Source organism: Hylobates moloch, unplaced genomic scaffold (assembly GCF_009828535.3).
Source record: "Hylobates moloch isolate HMO894 unplaced genomic scaffold, HMol_V3 SCAFFOLD_28, whole genome shotgun sequence".
Taxonomy (NCBI): Eukaryota; Metazoa; Chordata; class Mammalia; order Primates; family Hylobatidae; genus Hylobates; species Hylobates moloch.
The window spans coordinates 3,446,238-3,463,642 of NW_026652303.1; the positions used below are offsets into that span (position 1 = coordinate 3,446,238).

General features: G+C 44.3%; 1 protein-coding gene and 1 non-coding gene across 2 annotated transcripts in view; both read right to left on the reverse strand.

Annotated features, from left to right (window-relative positions):
- Positions 1 to 17,405, reverse strand: part of LOC116463180 (protein phosphatase 1 regulatory subunit 14C) — a 104,850-nt gene that overhangs the window by 71,788 nt on the left and 15,657 nt on the right. The window lies entirely within an intron of this gene.
- Positions 11,292 to 11,394, reverse strand: LOC116463199 (small nucleolar RNA U13). Its single transcript, XR_004246611.1, has one exon. It is a non-coding gene; the product is annotated as a small nucleolar RNA U13 (small nucleolar RNA).

Here is a 17,405-nt window from a genome sequence, read left to right on the forward strand (position 1 = left end):
TGGCCCCAACACTCACTCCATTAAGTGAGGCCCATATATGGCTCCGAAACTATCACTTCGTTTTTTCCCTCTCTTCTCCCCAGATCCTTTCACAGAAACAACAGGTAAACACAGTCTACCTTAGTTTTTTTGGAATTGACTAGTGCACCTCTGTTTTCAAATGGCCACACGGTGCAGGGAAGATCTGTGCTGCTTCCACTGACAACAGAGACTGGCTGAATTGTGCCCAGAGAACGTTTCAGTGTCTACAACATCCGCCACAGAGCTACACAGCAGGACATCTCTCAGGAACCAGGGCCAGGCTGAGCCGTGGATATTAGGATTTCTGGTATGGGGAAGGCAGCAAACAGGACGTGGAGTTACGACACAGGCAGCCAGAAGGTAGGGAGAGACACACAGGGGGAGGCCGGATCTCTGGCGTGTGGGACCAGCCCTAAATAACTGGCCCTTCCTCGTGATCTCTCCTCCCTCTTCCTTGAGTGGCCTCATCCGTATAAAACCCATCTCCTTGCCCACAGGGTCTCCCACACGATGAACAGGATTGTCCTGTTTGAAGCCACTCCTTCAGGCCCTCTGCAAACCCAGACACCTGCAGCCACGGCAGGACACTGCCCTTACCTGGGCCTCACTCATTGTAACAGCTCAAAGGAAAAAAATCTCACTTCTGTGATCTAAAAGGGATTTGGTTGAATGTGGATACTTGAGGATGATAACAAAACTCTTCTGGTCCAGGGACGCCAATCCACAAATCCACCAAAATAGCAGTAGAAAGACCCAGATCATGAATTAGAGTAACAGCAGTTTCTTCAAATAAGCTAAGGAAGGTCTCACCTTTATTGAACCCTGAACTTATCTGGTATTTCAAGTAAGACAGCAACAAGATGTTCCTTCTCTGTCCTCTCTTTGACGCTGAGACATACAATGAAGGGGAAAGTTCAGCCTAATCCTAAAGGCATTGACTGGAAGCAGGAAACAAGACAAGAGGTTAGTTGCCAAGGAAGCCAGACACAGATTGTACCATGGGCACCCCGCCTCCAACTAGATTGTTAGAAGCAATTCCCAGCTTGGTAACTCATGGAAGCCATGGGCACTCCCGCTGAGAAGACGGGAATCCCTCCAGGGCTGGCCTGCCCAGATAGCCAGTAGGGCTGGCTGCAAGTGCTGCCTGGTTCTACTGCAATGTCCCACACTCCCTCACCCCGTGGTACCCACTAGGGCCCTCCTGTTCACCCCAATTATAAGAACACTCTCTCTCCAAAAGACAGGTAATTAATCAAGGGATAACCCCCAAGAAAGGGAAAGTAACATAAGATCACATCAGCTCACTGTTCTAAGTGTCCCCAGTGGAATTCTGAATTCTCCTTTAGTAGAGTCACTTATGACAGGTGTGGCCAGTTTAGAGATCCTGTTACCAGGGAGAGAAGTACAAGATATTCAGGGCCTGCTGAAGAAGACTGGCCAAGCAAACAGTGTTATAAAACACCACAGGTAGATTGCGCTTGTGGTTCAAACTGCATCTTCCCAAACAGGCCAGACTGGGGTATGACATCTAGGTTTTATTTTAACTGGTTCTGTTGAGAAAAACACCAACCTCATACCTGGTGACCTCATACAGTCAAGAGCCATGGGTTATGTTACCCAATGACACTTGGTGAGATGCTGTCAAATGATTAAGCCTTTGCCGAGGGAAGTCACACAGAGCAACAGTTCTGGTAATTACCCACCGTCTGTACCTGGGCTGACCAAGGCACCACCAGGGAGATGTCAAAGCCACTTCCTTGCATTTGGAAATGCCCTCACCAGCCCCACGCTCAGGAGTTCACTTTTATTTGTGCTTTTTATTGTTGAAGTAATATTTTACAAAGGAAATTACTAACTAGTCATAAAGAGCAGGGAGTTAAATATTTATAAGGACTCATAATATTAACAGACTCACTTTCCCAAAAACATTTTCAACATATCAAAGCTCTGCGTCCTTAGTAAATGACCACTGTAATTTCACACACACAAAGAGGCAAGTGCTTGGGCCATGTGTCACCTCTGCTGAGAGATCCCACTGAAGCAGATCCAAGAGACCCAGCTCAGAGGGGCCTTCCAACTCCACCACCTTCCCACGGCTCTCAGCAAGTTCACGGACTTCTTCCTGCCTGGTTCCATCGCTACAATGGGACCAGAAATAGCATCCACCTCACAGTTACGAGGATGGAAGGAGTTAACGTGGGCAAGCCTTAGGACAGAGCCCAGCACATAATAAGCACTATGTGAGCTACGACTGTTATTGTTGTTTCCGGTTTTATTATTTGGTCAACACGGATTAAATGTCATAGTGGTATCATAAACAATGTTCAAGCCAATTGATCATATGTTTCAAATACGAGAGCAAAAAAGAAACATCCTCTTCACTACTTTTTTTTTTTTTTTTTTTTGAGACAGAGTCTCCCTCTGTCGCCCAGGCTGGAGTGCAGTGGCGCGATCTCAGCTCACCGCAACCTCCGCCTCCCGGGTTCAAGCAATTCTCCTGTCTCAGCCTCCTGAGTAGCTGGGATTACAGGCATGCACCACCACGACCAGCTAATTTTTTGTGTGTTTTTAGTGGAGATGGCGTTTCACCGTATTGGCCAGGCTGATCTCAAACTCCTGACCTTGTGATCCATCCACCTCGGCCTCCCAAAGTGCTGGGATTACAGGCATGAGCCACCGTGCCCAGCTTTCACTACTTATTATTAAGTGATCTTCCAGGAAATTATATTTATTTAAAACACACCATTGAACACTGAATATCTGCCAGGCTTTCCAGAGGACAGAATATACTATAAGCCAATGTTCCTACCCTCTAGGAGCTTACAGTCGAATTGAGAAGATAAAAATGCACGCACGGCCAGGCGTGGTGGCTCACGCCTGTAATCCCAACACTTTGGGAGGCCAAGGTGGGCGGATCACGAGGTCAGGAGTTCGAGACCATCCTGGCTAACATGGTGAAACCCTGTCTCTACTAAAAATACAGATTACCTGGGCGTGGTGGCGGTCGCCTGTAGTCCCAGTTACTCAGGAGGCTGAGGCAGGACAATGGTGTGAACCCAGGAGGCGGAGCTTGCAGTGAGCCGAGATCGTGCCACTGCACTCCAGCCTGGGCGACAGAGGGAGACTCATAGCATTTCTTTGTAATTGATTTATAAATACCAAGAAGTATGGGTAAGTTAGTAAGTGTTCTCACAATTTAGAAAATGGTAAGTATGTGAGGTGATGAATATGTTAATTATTTTGATTTAATCATTTCACAACGTATGCACCTATCAAAACATCATGTCTGTACACTGCAAGTATATATAATTATTATTTTTCAGTACTACCTTAATAAATGTCAGGGGGCGGGGAGGGAGATGTGCTGAGCAAGCAAATTGATTTCAGCCTAAAACAAAAGACCTCATGGAGATGGGGTTCAAGTTGGGCTTTGAAGGATGGGCAGGGCTAAGAGAGAGGAAGCTTTGAGGATGGGGGATCCTGGGAATGGCGTGAGCAGAACTCACGAGGCTATCCGGAAATTGAGACGAGAGAGTAGGGTGCCTAAGGGCCTCAGGTCTGCCACCTTGGGCTCCCATGTGCTGGCTGAGTGACCATGGGCCAGTTCCATAAGCCTCTGCGGGCCTCCATTCCTAGTACTGGCTGGCATCGGCATTATTCTGAAGGCTGAACAAGATAAAGCATGTAAGGGGCCAGGAGTGGTGGCTCACACCTGTAATCCCAGCACTTTGGGAGGCCGAGGCAGGCAGATCATGAGGTCAGGAGATCGAGGCAGAGGTTGTGGTGAGCCAAGATTGCACCCCTGCACTCCAGCCTGGGTGAGAGCAAGACTCTGTCTCAAAGAAAAAAAGAAAGGGAGAAATTCTGACTGCTGATAAACGTTTGTTGATTTTACTTAATGACATGGTTCTGTGATCTTTAAATTCATCCCTACTTAAATAAAAGATGTCTTGTGCTAAATTATGAAATCAGAAATCAGGCTGTTTGCATGAGAATAAAATTCGAGAAGAACAAGAGAAAGAGATGAAATTCCAGTCCCAGTTTGCAGCCTGAAGAAAATCCCTTAACTTTCAAATGTGTGCATCAATCACGGATTCTGTGTGGAGACGTGAGAAATCTGAGCAGCAGTGGCCCTGAAAGATCCTTTTACGACGCTATAGATGGAATCGGTATGTCAGGCAGAGAGGTCAGGACAGAAGATCTCTCGGGTCTCTTTTAAATATGAGCTTCTGGGATTCTCCTTATAATAGAGTTTAGATTGTTGTTATGCTCAAACAAAATTACAGAGAATCCCTCAACTATAAGATATCAGGTATGTGCAATGGTGTGCTGGATGGAGCTGGCTTGTACCAGCTCACTAGAGACCACTGTTAAATTTTCAGGAATTTTATAAGCCAGCTGTCAAACACAATAACGAGAGAATGTTCAGGTGAGTGGAACTCCTCTGTAAACTACCATGGTAGATACATGTCATTACACATTTGTCCAAACCCATGGAAGGTACAACACCTTGAGTGGACCCTCATGTAAACTATGCACTCTGGGTGATAATGGTGTGTCAACGTAGATTCATCGATTGTGACAAATGTACCGCTCCAATGGAGGGTCATGCGGGGGGAGTTGGTGGGGAGGCTGTTTTGGAGGACTGGGCAGAGAGTACATAGGAAAGGTACCTACCTCTCAATTTTACTGTGAATCTAAAACTGCTCTAAAAAACAGATTTAAATTTTTTTTAATGTATTTTGAAAAAAATGTTAAATAAAAGTTAACTTTTATAGTCATAAAAAATAATAAGACCATATCACTTCCCTGCATAAAACTATCATACTTGGAAACAAAATTCAAATTCCTTACCATTGAAAAAAAAAAGAGTTGTACTGTAACCTACAAGGCTCTGTCTGTTTCTTCTAACCTCATCACCTATCACTCTTCTCTCTCATTTCCCTAGAATGTAAAACCCACAAGGAAGGGAAGTGATTTTTGTCTCTTTGATCTACTTCTATATCACAGGTGCTTAACAGGTAACTAGCAGCCGGGTGCGGTGGCTCACGCCTGTAATCTCAACACTTTGGGAGGCCAAGGTGGGCAGATCACGAGGTCAGGAGATCAAGACCATCCTGGCTAACATGTTGAAACCCCGTCTCTACTAAAAAGGCAAAAAAAAAAATTAGCCGGGCGTGGTGGCGGTCTCCTGTAGTCCCAGCTACTCGGGAGCCTGAGGCAGAAGAATGGTGTGAACCTGGGAGAGGGAGCTTGCAGTAAGCCGAGATCGTGCCACTGCACTCCAGCCTGGGCAACAGAGTGAGACTCCATCTCAAAAAAAAAAAAAGTAACTAGCACATGACAAACGTGTAATAAGTATGTGTTGAATTCAGTTCTCATCACCCATATTTTCTTATTCTTTCTTGTGTGGCAGAATGTATTTTCCAAAACTGGCTTCAACACTATTTCCCAATCCACTTCCCTTCCTCACAAGGTGATCTCACTTGACTTTCCTCCCATCAGAAGGTAAAATCTATGTTCCTCTTCCTTGAAGCCTTGTTAGAACTGTGACTAGAACAGAAGCAATACTATGTGACCTCCAAGGCAAAGTCATTAAAAGCAATACAACTTCTTCCTGATTATATTGAGATGTTTACTCCAGAGCCCAGTCCCCATACAGCAAGGAAACCGAAATAGCACGTGGAAAAGCCTGTATGCTGAAGAGTTGACACAATGGCCCATGGCCCCAACAGTCTGCAGAGTAAGTCATGTTGAAAATACACACTCAGGCCCTAAGTTTGCCACATCAATTAATTCCCCATGAGGCAGAGATGAGTCACCCCCAACAAATGATGCACAAATCAGATTTGCAAGCAAAATAAATGATAGTCATTTCTTAAGCCACTAAGATGTGGGGGAGTTTGTTGCATGGTACTGGTAATTAGTAAACCTTGGTTCATTCTACTTTCAGCTTCTTCCCGCTTCGGCCTTTTCATATTCAATTTCATCAGCCTAGAATTTTCTTCATTCACAATTCACTTGTCCTGTGCCTTCACCTTATGCAGGTCTCTGCTTTTGACACCTTCTCTTTTACTCAACCATTGGGTTTAGCTGCATGTAACAACAACAACAACCTTTTAACAGCAGTTCGGAGACTAAATATGATTTTTTTTCTGCCATATACAGAGAAGTCCAACATAGTTGGATATTGGCATTTGTTCAACAGTTCAAAGACGTCATAGGTAAGTTCTTATTTTATTGTTTCTATTTTTAATTTTTTTTTCCTCTTCTACTTACATTTCAGGAAGTAAAGAAAAAGACAAGCTTCCCATGACAACGGAATCAGTTACCATTAAATTATTATTCAGAAACTCCATGCAGTGAATTCATTTCACTGGTCAAAATTTATCATAGGATCACCTCTAACTACAATGGAAGGTTATATATTTTTAAGGAGTGTAAAATATCTTACTGATAATTTTATATTGAGGCTGGGCACGGTGGCTCACGCCTGTAATCCCAGCACTTTGGGAGGCCACGATGGGTGGATCACCTGAGCTCAGGAGTTCGAGACCACCCTGGGCAACATGGTGAAACCCCATTTCTACTAAAGTACAAAAAATTAGCTGGGCATGGTGGTGCGAGCCAATAGTCCCAGCTACTTGGGAGGCTGAGGCAGGAGAATCACTTGAGCCCCGGAGGCAGATGTTGCAGTGAGCCAAGATCGCACCACTGCACTCCAACTTGGGCTACAGAGTGAGACTCTGTCTCAAATAATAATAATAATTTTATATCAATCATATGTTAAAATAATATTTTTGATATATTGAGTTAAATGTTACCAAATTTTTAAATTAAATTACATAATTGTATAAGAAGAGTAATTGTATAATAAAGTTGTAAATACTCAAAACATGACTTTCTAATTATTTGATGACATCTTCCTATTCTTATGCCCTTAAGGTTACTTCCATCTCCTGCATCTGTATGGAGGAAGTACTTGTCCCTGCTCCTCCCCAGGGACTTCACAATGGTCACCTGAAATCAACCATGGCGAGGACGTACACTAAGGAAACTGGGCTGCTGTGAATCAAGGGAATTTTTTTGTTTGTTTGTTCATTTGTTTTTTTGAGACGGAGTCTCGCTCTGCCGCCCAGGCTAGAGTGCAGGGGCGCGATCTCCGCTCACTGCAAGCTCCGCCTCCTGGGTTCATGCCATTCTCCTGCCTCAGCCTCCTGAGTAGCTGGGACTACAGGCGCCCACCACCGCGCCCGGCTAATTTTTTGTATTTTCAGTAGAGACGGGGTTTCACCGTGTTAGCCAGGATGGTCTGATCTCCTGACCTCGTGATCGGCCCGCCTCAGCCTCCCAAAGTGCTGGGATTACAGGCGTGAGCCACCGCGCCCTGCCGAATCAAGGGATTTTTTTGTCTCATAAGAGCCAGTTGTTAAACTTTCACCAGCAACTCACTGCCTATTTGTGAACCTCAAAGAAAAAAAAAAGGGACACTGTATTGTGTTAGGGAGGAGTAAGGGAGAGGAAAGTAAAAGGGGAAGTGAAAATGGAAAGGGAGAGAGCAAGGTGGGGGAGGAGTGGGGGAGAGGAGAGTCGGGAGGGGAGGGGCCGCAGAAAGGGTGGGAGGAAACAAGCAAGGGGGAGAGGAAGAGGGAAGGAGAGAAGGAGAAAAAGAGGGGAGGAGAGAAGGGGAGAAAGAGGGAAGGAGAGAAAGCGGAGGAGGGGAGGAGAGAAGGGGAGAAAAGAGGGAAGAAGGAGGAGAGAAAGAGGAGAAGGAGAAAGGGGAGGAGAGAAGGAGAGAAATAGGGGAGGAGAGAAGGAGAGAAATAGGGGAGGAGAGAAGGAGGGAAATAGGGGAGGAGAGAAGGAGAGAAAGAGGGGAGGAGAGAAGGGGAGAAGGGAGACATGGAGAGAAAGGGGGAGTTATTTTATGTGTTTAGTATCCCAAGGAAAACAAGGGTTCTATATATGTAAATTATTTCAGATAACTAGGATTCAACTATTTTTCTTCAAATCTCTCTAAAGGGATTCCTCGTGTGCCTGCCTTTGGGGTCTGAATGGCTCAGGTCACTCCTGCGGCCAGGCGTCCTGCCACACTGCCTCTCGGGACACGCTCTAGGCTTTTTGCCTTATACAGTGTATAAGACGGCTCGGGTCTTGTGAGCTTTTTATAGATGCTCTGTCTCCTCCCTTACTGTCAGGCTGTCAGCTGTCACTTCTAGATGTTCTCCCAGAACGTATACCTAGCAGCCTAGTTTGTTGCTTCTAAATCTAGTGAACTAAAAAAGTAGAAAACCAAACTTGTTAGAAATGTGGCTAAAGTAAGGGCACAGAAGCTCTACGTGGAAGCCCAAGGACCTCTGTAATAAATCAAGAACATACCCCAGCATACCCCAAAATATCATATCTCTTTAGGGTCTCAAAGCTACGCTTTCTGTTTATTTTTTTTTTTTTTTCGAGACAGAGTCTTGCTCTGTCACCCAGGCTGGAGTGCAGTGGCGCGATCTCGGCTCACCTCAACCTCTGCCTCCTGAGTTCAAGCGATTCTCCTGCCTCAGCCTCCTGAGTAGCTGGGATTACAGGTGTGTGCCACCATGCCCAGCTAATTTTTTTGTATTTTTAGTAGAGACAAGGTTTCACCATGTTGGCCAGGCTGGTCTCAAACTCCTGACCTCAAGTGATCCGCCCGCCTTGGCCTCCCAAAGTGCTGGGATTACAGGCGTAAGCCACTGCACCCGGCCTAATGTTTGTATTTTTAGTAGAGATGAGGTTTCACCAAGTTGGCCAGGCTGTTTTTGAACTTCTGACCTCAAGGGATTCGCCCACCTCAGCCTCCCAAAGTGCTAGGATTACAGACGTGAGCCACCGCGCCCGGCCTAATGTTTGTATTTTTAGTAGAGATGAGGTTTCACCATGTTGGCCAGGCTGTTTTTGAACTTCTGACCTCAAGGGATTCGCCCACCTCGGCCTCCCAAAGTGCTAGGATTACAGACGTGAGCCACAGCGCCTGGCCTCTTTCTGCTTTCCTTTAGGTTCCTTCACTCGGTTCCAAATGACTGGAGTTAAAAAATTCATGACTTCAAGGTTGGTGAGGTTTCACTAAATATATAAAATATTCACCTGAGACAAGCTGAAAATGAAATTGGACATGTTATTAACTAAATAAGAAAGAGAATCACAGTCCCATCACGGAAGTAACATTCACAAGCACCAGCCGCCCTGTTCCCTTAGCAATCTGCTTCCGCCTCCTGAGGCGGGCCAGCTACAAGGCTGCCTCTCCCAGTGGCCTCAAAAGGCTTCAGAGCAGCTCAAACTGCAGCCACCAGACATGGGCAGTGGTGGACAATAAGTGCTGGCGGAGGAAGCCCCATTTTCCAACAGCTACTGCCTGGAGCTGGCCCGTTTGGGGATCTGCTCGTCCCCTGCCCCTCTTTGTTCACATCCCCAGAGGAAAGGAGGAACAAAGAGACCCTAGGACATAACCCCAGACCCTGGTGTCACCAAGCAAGATGGCACCATGGGAGAAGCCTCTAGGGCTCTTTTGTTCCCCAGAGGGCAGTTACCAAGAAGAGCAGCATTTGGCTGGGCGCGGTGGCTCAGGCCTGTAATCCCAGCACTTTGGGAGGCCGAGGCAGGTGGATCACGAGGTCAGGAGATCGAGACCATCCTGGCTAACACGGTGAAACCCCATCCCTACTAAAAATACAAAAAATTAGCTGGGCGTGGTAGCAGGCACCTGTAATCCCAGCTACTCGGGAGGCTGAGGCTGGAGAATGGCGTGAACCCGGGAGGCAGAGCTTGCAGTGAGCCGAGATAGTGTCACTGCACTCCAGCCTGGACAACAGAGCGAGACTCAGACTCCATCTCAAAAAAAAAAAGAAGAAGAAGAAGAAGAGCGGTATGCAGCATATGACACATGGTATATGGCACGTGGCCCACTCACAATGCGATCTGGTGTACTGGCACTGACTGGCACATCCAGAGTCCACACCAACCTCCTGAAAATGCATTCCTCTATTTTTCTAAACTTGGTCTTTGGTCTGGCACTAAATTTTGAAAATGAGAAAAGTACTTAACTTCTCGCTGAATTCACCATGTGAAATACTGCACTTCACATTTATTTTCATCTCTTTTTCTTTGTAGGGTTTTGTTTGAAAATAGTCTGATAGCAACATAAAAGTTCTAATTCTTAGGCCTGTTGCCTGTTTATCTAGGCTGTCACACACAAAAATTTTAAATAACTATAATAGAACAATAAAGCTACCCCAGAAATAGAGGAAAATTCTCAAAATTACCCTCCTTGCACTGAGTGTTTAACTTGTAAAGAAAGAAACAACAAATGTTCTAATATTAAAAATAGAAACTCCGGAAATAATCCTATTATTTTAGTTCTACTTTATGCCTGCCACATAGTAGGCCCATAAAAGATATTTATTACGTGACTGGCTGGATGGTTAAATAGATTCATTACTGCCAACTAGACAATCTGAGGTCAACCAGCCTTCCCCAAGGACTTTAGCCAGCAGAACTGGTCCAGAAACATATTTGGGCCTAGAGAAGAAATGTAATTAACTAGGCAAGTCAAGTCTTCTCTAACACAAAATCTGAGTATCTTTTCTTGGACTGGGAGCCCAGATATTTTAAAACTCTTGCCTAAAGGCAAGTTCAGACCTGTGCACCAACCAGTTGACATTTATTGAATATTTACAGCACAGGGGCCATTGCCAGGAAATGCAGATGGAGTATAGTGAGCAAGACAGAAAGGCTCTACCTAATATTAGAACATACTCACTAGAATCTATATAGAGCCAAACATACAAGGTCTCCTGTCTTAGTCAGTTTGGGCTGCTTTAACAGACTACCACAGACTGGTGGTTTAAACAACAGAAATACATTTCTCACCATTCTGGAAGCTGGGAAGTTCAAGATCAAGGTACCACAGATCCTATGTCTGGTGATAGTCAGCTTCCTGGTTTGCAGATGGCTAACTTCTCAATGTGTTCTCCCATGATGGAGTGCAGAGAAAGAGAGCTCTCTTGTGTCTTTTATAAGGACACGAATCCCATTCACGAGTGCTACACCCTCAGGACATAATCACCTCCGAAAGGCCCTTCTCCCAATAGTATAATACTGGGGCTTAGGATTCCAACATATAAATTTTAGGGGGATATAAACATTCAGTCTACGGTATCCCCTTATTTGTAACTACAGTGCAGTGAGGGAAGATGATCTTTAAATGAATGGTGCTGGGTCAACTGGGTGTTCCAAATTCAGGTCAGATGGGTCATGTGCCAATGTTGTAACAAGGTTCAAGGCTGGCACATTTCACACATGCATGTGAACACCCAATCATCGTGCTATGAACTACAAAAGGATCATGAATCGTAATCTCTACATTATACCACACATAAAAATGAATTTCAGATGGATTACAGATCTATATATAAAAGGTAAAATAATGAAGCATCAAAAAGGTAACATAGAAAAACATTTTCATGACCTTGTAGCAGACAAGGGTTTCTTAAATAGGTTGAAAATGTACCAAATATAAAGGAAAAAGCTGACAAATTGAAAAATATTAAGATTAAGAACTTCTGTGCCTCAAAAGTCACCATTCAGAGAGTGAAAAAGGCAGTTCAACAAGTGGGACACATATTTCTGACAAAGGACTCTCATATCTAGACTGTAAGAGATCAATGTCCAGGATATATAAAAGACAACCCCAACCCAAAGTTGTTGTTTTTTCTCTTTGAAATGGGCAAAAGAATTGAACAAGCACTTCACAAAGAGGATATCCAAAGGCCAGTAAACACATGAAAAGGGGCTGGACTTGACTAGTTATCAGGTAAATGCAAATTCAAACCATAATGCAACACCACTGTATTACATAACAGACAGCTAAATGAAAAAGTCAGAAAATAGCAAGTGTAGGTGAGGATGGAAAACAATCAGAATTTTCATATAGTGCAGTGGGCATGTAGATTGGTGCAATTACTTAAGAAATTATCTGACAGTACCTAGCAATGCTGAATATATACATACTCTATAAGCCAGCAATTTTGCCACTCTGTATGTAAGCCAACAGAAATGCAGACACAGGTTCACCAAAAGACATATGCAATAATATTCTCAGAAGCTCAATTCAGACTAGCTCAAAACTGAAAGCATCCCAAATGCCCATCAAAAGTAGAATCAATAGGCCAGGTGCGGTGGCTCACGCCTGTAATCCCAGCACTTTGGGAGCCGAGGTGGGCGGATCACGAGGTCAGGAGATCGAGACCATCCTGGCTAACATGGTGAAACCCCGTCTCTACTAAAAATACAAAAAATTAGCTGGGCGAGGTGGCGGGCGCTTGTAGTCCCAGCTACTCAGGAGGCTGAGGCAGGAGAATGGCGTGAACCCCGGGGGGCGGAGCCTGCCGTGAGCCGAGATCTTGCCACTGCACTCTAGCCTGGGTGACAGCGAGACTCCATCTCAAAAAAAAAAAGTAGAATCAATAAAAAACAACTGTGGTGTATTCATACATGGAGTACTATGTGGCAACTGAAATGATCAAACCTCAAATGACATGCAACAATGTGGGTGTATCTCACACATCTAATGTTGAACAACAACAACAACAACAAAAACAGACATAAAAGCTTTTAAGAAGGCAAAATTAATCAGATGACCTTGGAGGGAGGGCAGGGGGCTGATAATGGGATGAGCACACACAAGGGACCAAGGGATCCCTGCAGTGCTGGCACTATTCCATTTCCTGATCTGGAAGGTGGGTGGGTTCAATTTGACAAAATTCATCAACTGTGCACTTACACTTGGGTTTTGTGTACTTTGTATGTTATACTACAATAAAAAGTTTTTTGTTTTTTGTTTTTTTGTTTCTTTTTTTTGAAACGGAGTCTCGTTCTGTCACCCAGGCTGGAGTGTAGTGGCATGATCTTGGCTCACTGCAAGCTCCGCCTCCCGGGTTCACGCCATTCTCCTGCCTCAGCCTCCCAAGTAGCTGGGACTACAGGCGCCTGCCATCACGACTGGCTAATTTTTTTGTATTTTTAGTAGAGACGGGGTTTCACCATGTTAGCCAGAATGGTCTCGATCTCCTGACCTCGTGATCCTCCCTCCTCGGCCTCCCAAAGTGCTGGGATTACAGGGCATGAGCCACTGTGCCCGGCCTACAATAAAAAGTTTTTAAGAAAATACTCTCATTCATGTCTTTACCTCACAGTACTTTCTGTTCCTAGTCCCTTGGCCATGCCAAGATTCACCCTGCCGGAGGGTGTTTGCATTGACTGAGCCCGGTATGTCCCCCCAGGGCTTTGCACACCGCTAGTGCCATCTCTCTTCATGCAGGCCCAGATACAAATGCAATGAACTTCCTCAAAGAAGCCCTTCCTGGCCCCACTAACCTGGCCACAGTCTCTTACTCATTATCCTATTAGCTTTATTTTTTTCTTAGCACTACTCATGAGCTGAAGCCATTCTGATTTACTCATTTGCGTTTGTTTTTAAGAGCACAGGGACTCTTTCGCTGTTGTATCCTAAGCACTTCTGTCCCTAGCACCTAAAAGTACATGTGGCATTTTGACCTCACTAATTTCAAACTTATATCCAAACAAAAGTCCACCCACACGTGTTTATACCAGGCTTTCTCATAATCAGCAAAAACTGAAGCAACCAAGATGTCCTTCAAGAGCCACGTGGATAAACTGTGGTATGTTTATACAATGGCATCTTATTCAGCCATAAAAAGAATTGAGCTATCAAGTCACAAAAAAAACACGGATGAAACTTAAATGTATATTGTGTAGTGAAAGAAGTTAGTCTGAAAATGCTGTATACTGTATGATTTCAATTATATGACATACTGGAAAAGGCAAAACGATAGCAATAGGAAAGAGATCAGTGGTTCAGGAAGAAATGGCAGAGGTTGGCCTGGCATGGTGGCTCACGCCTGTAATCCCAGCACTTTGGGAGGCCCAGGTGGGCAGATCACCTGAGGTCAGGAGTTCGAGATCAGCCTGGCCAACATGGCGAAACCCCATCTCTACTAAAAATACAAAAATTAGCTGGACGTTGAGGCACACGCCTGTAGTCCCAGCTACTCAGGAGGCTGAGGCAGGAGAATCGCTTGAACCCGGGAGGCAGAGGTTGCAGTGAGCTCAGATCACACCACTGCACCCAGCCTGGGTGACAAACCAAGACTCCATCTCAAAAAAAAAAAGAAAAAAGAAAAGAAAAGAAACGGAGGGGGGTAAATGGGTAAACCACAGGAGATATTTTAGGGGGTGCAACTGTTCTGTATGATACTGTAAGGGTGGATACATGACACTCTGCATTTGTTAAAGTCCATAGGACTGACTGCACAAAGAATGAATCTTAATGTACAATATACACAAATTTAAAAAGTCATTTAGGAGATTGGGGGATCCCAGGATGGAATGCAGAATGTGACAAAACAATCTATCTATATTACAAATGTATGCAACAACCTCACTGAAGGGGACAGGGGAAAAGGGTACTGACCTAAGTAACTAGAAATAAGTAGAGTCTGTTAAAATCAAATGTAAAAGGAGTGCATGTAAGCACCATCTTCTAGTTGATAAAGTTGTTTCCCATAGGGATTGAGTTAACAATTCTGATATTGCTGTGCATGTATACTACAACTGAACAATTAAGGGAATGGATACGGGTGGTGGGAACCACAAGTTTGTTGGAGTGGGAGTTTAAAGATAGGCAAAGAAAGGGGGCTAGCACGACCCATGTGGTAATACATTAGAATCAAAGACATCAAATGAGCTGATGTTTAGCTTGGTATAGATGCTGATGGTTACATATGGAAATATTTGTAGCTATCTATATGCAAATTAGAATACACACATATATTTTCTTGCTGTCATGTGAGAGATCTTAGAAACAATGACATTTCAGTAGCAACAAGTACACTTGGCATCTCTTATCTTGGTTTCTTTTCTTTTCTTTTTTCTTTTTCTTTTTTTTTTTTTTTTTGAGACAGTCTTGCTCTGTCACCCAGGCTGGAGTGCAATGGCATGATCTCGGCTCACTGCAACCTCTGCCTCCTGGGTTCAAGCGATTCCCCTGTCTCAGCCTCCCGAGTAGCTGGGATTACAGAAGCATGCCACTACGTCTGGCTAATTTTTGTATTTTTAGTAGAGACAGGGTTTCGCCATGTTGGCCAGGCTGATCTCGAACTCCTGACCTCAGGTGATCTGCCCTCCTTGGCCTCCCAAAGTGCTGGGATTACAGGCATGAGCCACCGCACCTGGCCATATCTTGGTTTGTAATACCATTCTCTAATAAAAGGAATCAGGGCTCCTTGGAGAAATGGCTGACTCTGAATCTGGGGCAGGAAACATACATGATGAGACTAGAGTATTTTGTAGTGCTAGAAAGTAAATAAGTATTAAATACATACACACACACGATCATGGGGGTATGTCGAAGGAACACAGGAACCAATAAAAACAGCTCCCAATAGCCAAAGCTGGAATAATATGGGCCATGAAATAAAGTAATATTGAATTATAATCCAAAACAAACAATAAATATACATGACCCATACTGACATAAATAAAGCAGACTAAATAAACAAATGAGGAAGAAGAGACAAATCTCCCATGCAAAAGAATTCCATATAAATTATGTAGCTACACAGTGAGGTGGAACATAACTTCCCATTACTTAAGAATGAGCTACTGGGCACGATGGCTCATGCCTGTAATCCCAGCACTTTGGGAGGCCGAGGCGGGTGGATCATGAGGTCAGGAGATCGAGACCATCCTCGCTAACACGGTGAAACCCCGTCTCTACTAAAAATACAAAAAAAAAAAAATTAGCTGGGAGTGGTGGCAGGCACCTGTAGTCGCAGCTACTCGGGAGGCTGAGGCAGGAGAATGGCGTGAACCAGGGAGGCGGAGCTTGCAGTGAGCCGAGATCGTGCCACTGCACTCCAGACTGGGCAACAGAGTGAGACTCCATCTCAAAAAAAAAAAAGAATGAGCTACACATAGTGATTTTCTTCCAAAGAATACAGTGTGGAATGGGAGGGAGTAGCTGTACAGTGGAGAAGCCTGACAGACACTATCTCAGCCAGGTGCTCAAGGTGAATATCAACAGTAATAAGCCAGGTTGACAGGATGTACCTTCAAAGAATGTGATAAAAGGGTTTCTTTACCTTTTGGGTCTTCCTCCCTCAAACCCATAAACGCAGTCTAATCATGAGAAGAACATCAGACAAATGCCATTTGAGGGACATTCTACAAAATACCTAAAAAGTATTCCACAATATGGTCAAGGTCATCAAAAACAACGGAAGAATGAGAAACTGGCATAGCCAAGGGAGTCTAAGGAGACATGCTAGGTAAATGCAATGTGGTGTCCCGGTTGGGATCCTGGAACAGAAAAAGGACTCCAGGCAAAAACTAAAGAATCTGAACAAAGTATGGACTTTAGAGAATAATAATGTATCAATATTGGTTCATTCACTGTGACAAATATATAATTCTAACATATGTTGCTAACAGGTAAAACCTGTTGCAGAGTATATGGCAACAGTGTTCTGTCTTTGCAATTTTTCTGTAAATCTAAAACCATCTAAAACATAAAGCTTATTTGTTTAAAAAAAAAAGAATGCCTGGCAGAGACAGACGAAGGGACTAGTGGGTGGATATTGGAAGGAGGGACAGAAGGACAGCGCATTGGCTGATAGAAGGATGGACGGATGCTGGGATGGCTGACGGATGGATAATTGATAGAGTGGCTTAGAAAGCCGAGAGCACACAAGACAAAAACTGGAATGGGCACTTGGAATTTAGCAACATGGAGGTCATGAGCCTTCTGGGTGGGAAAGAAGGACAAGCCATACAGCAGTGGCTAAGAGGGGCACAGAAGTTGACAAAATGCGATGAAAGAATATAGACAATCTCTCTGTCAAATCTGGCTGAAGAGAGGAAGAGAAAGAGAGAAAGGCTTTTGTGTGTATTTGTGTTCTAATACTTTACTGAGGTATAATTTACATATCCTAAACTGCACAGATCTTTAGTATACGGTCTATGACTCTTGAAACAAAGGAATGGCTGATGATACCGGAGAAGTCAGCCCCTGAGCAGGTGGAAAGGGCTGGGCTCCAGAAGGAAGTTGAAGAGTGATCCAATCTTCCTTTTACCTTTCCTTCTGTCTTGTGGGTGATGGTACCATCCTCATCCTCAGAGACTATCTTTCCTGCCCCCCAAAAGTGAAGACACCAAAGGAGTCCTCCAAAGTGTTACGTGTTCTATCCAAAGTGTTATGTGTTCTATCCAAAGTGTTATGTGTTCTATCCAAAGTGCTATGTGTTCTATCCAAAGTGCTATGTGTTCTATCCAAAGTG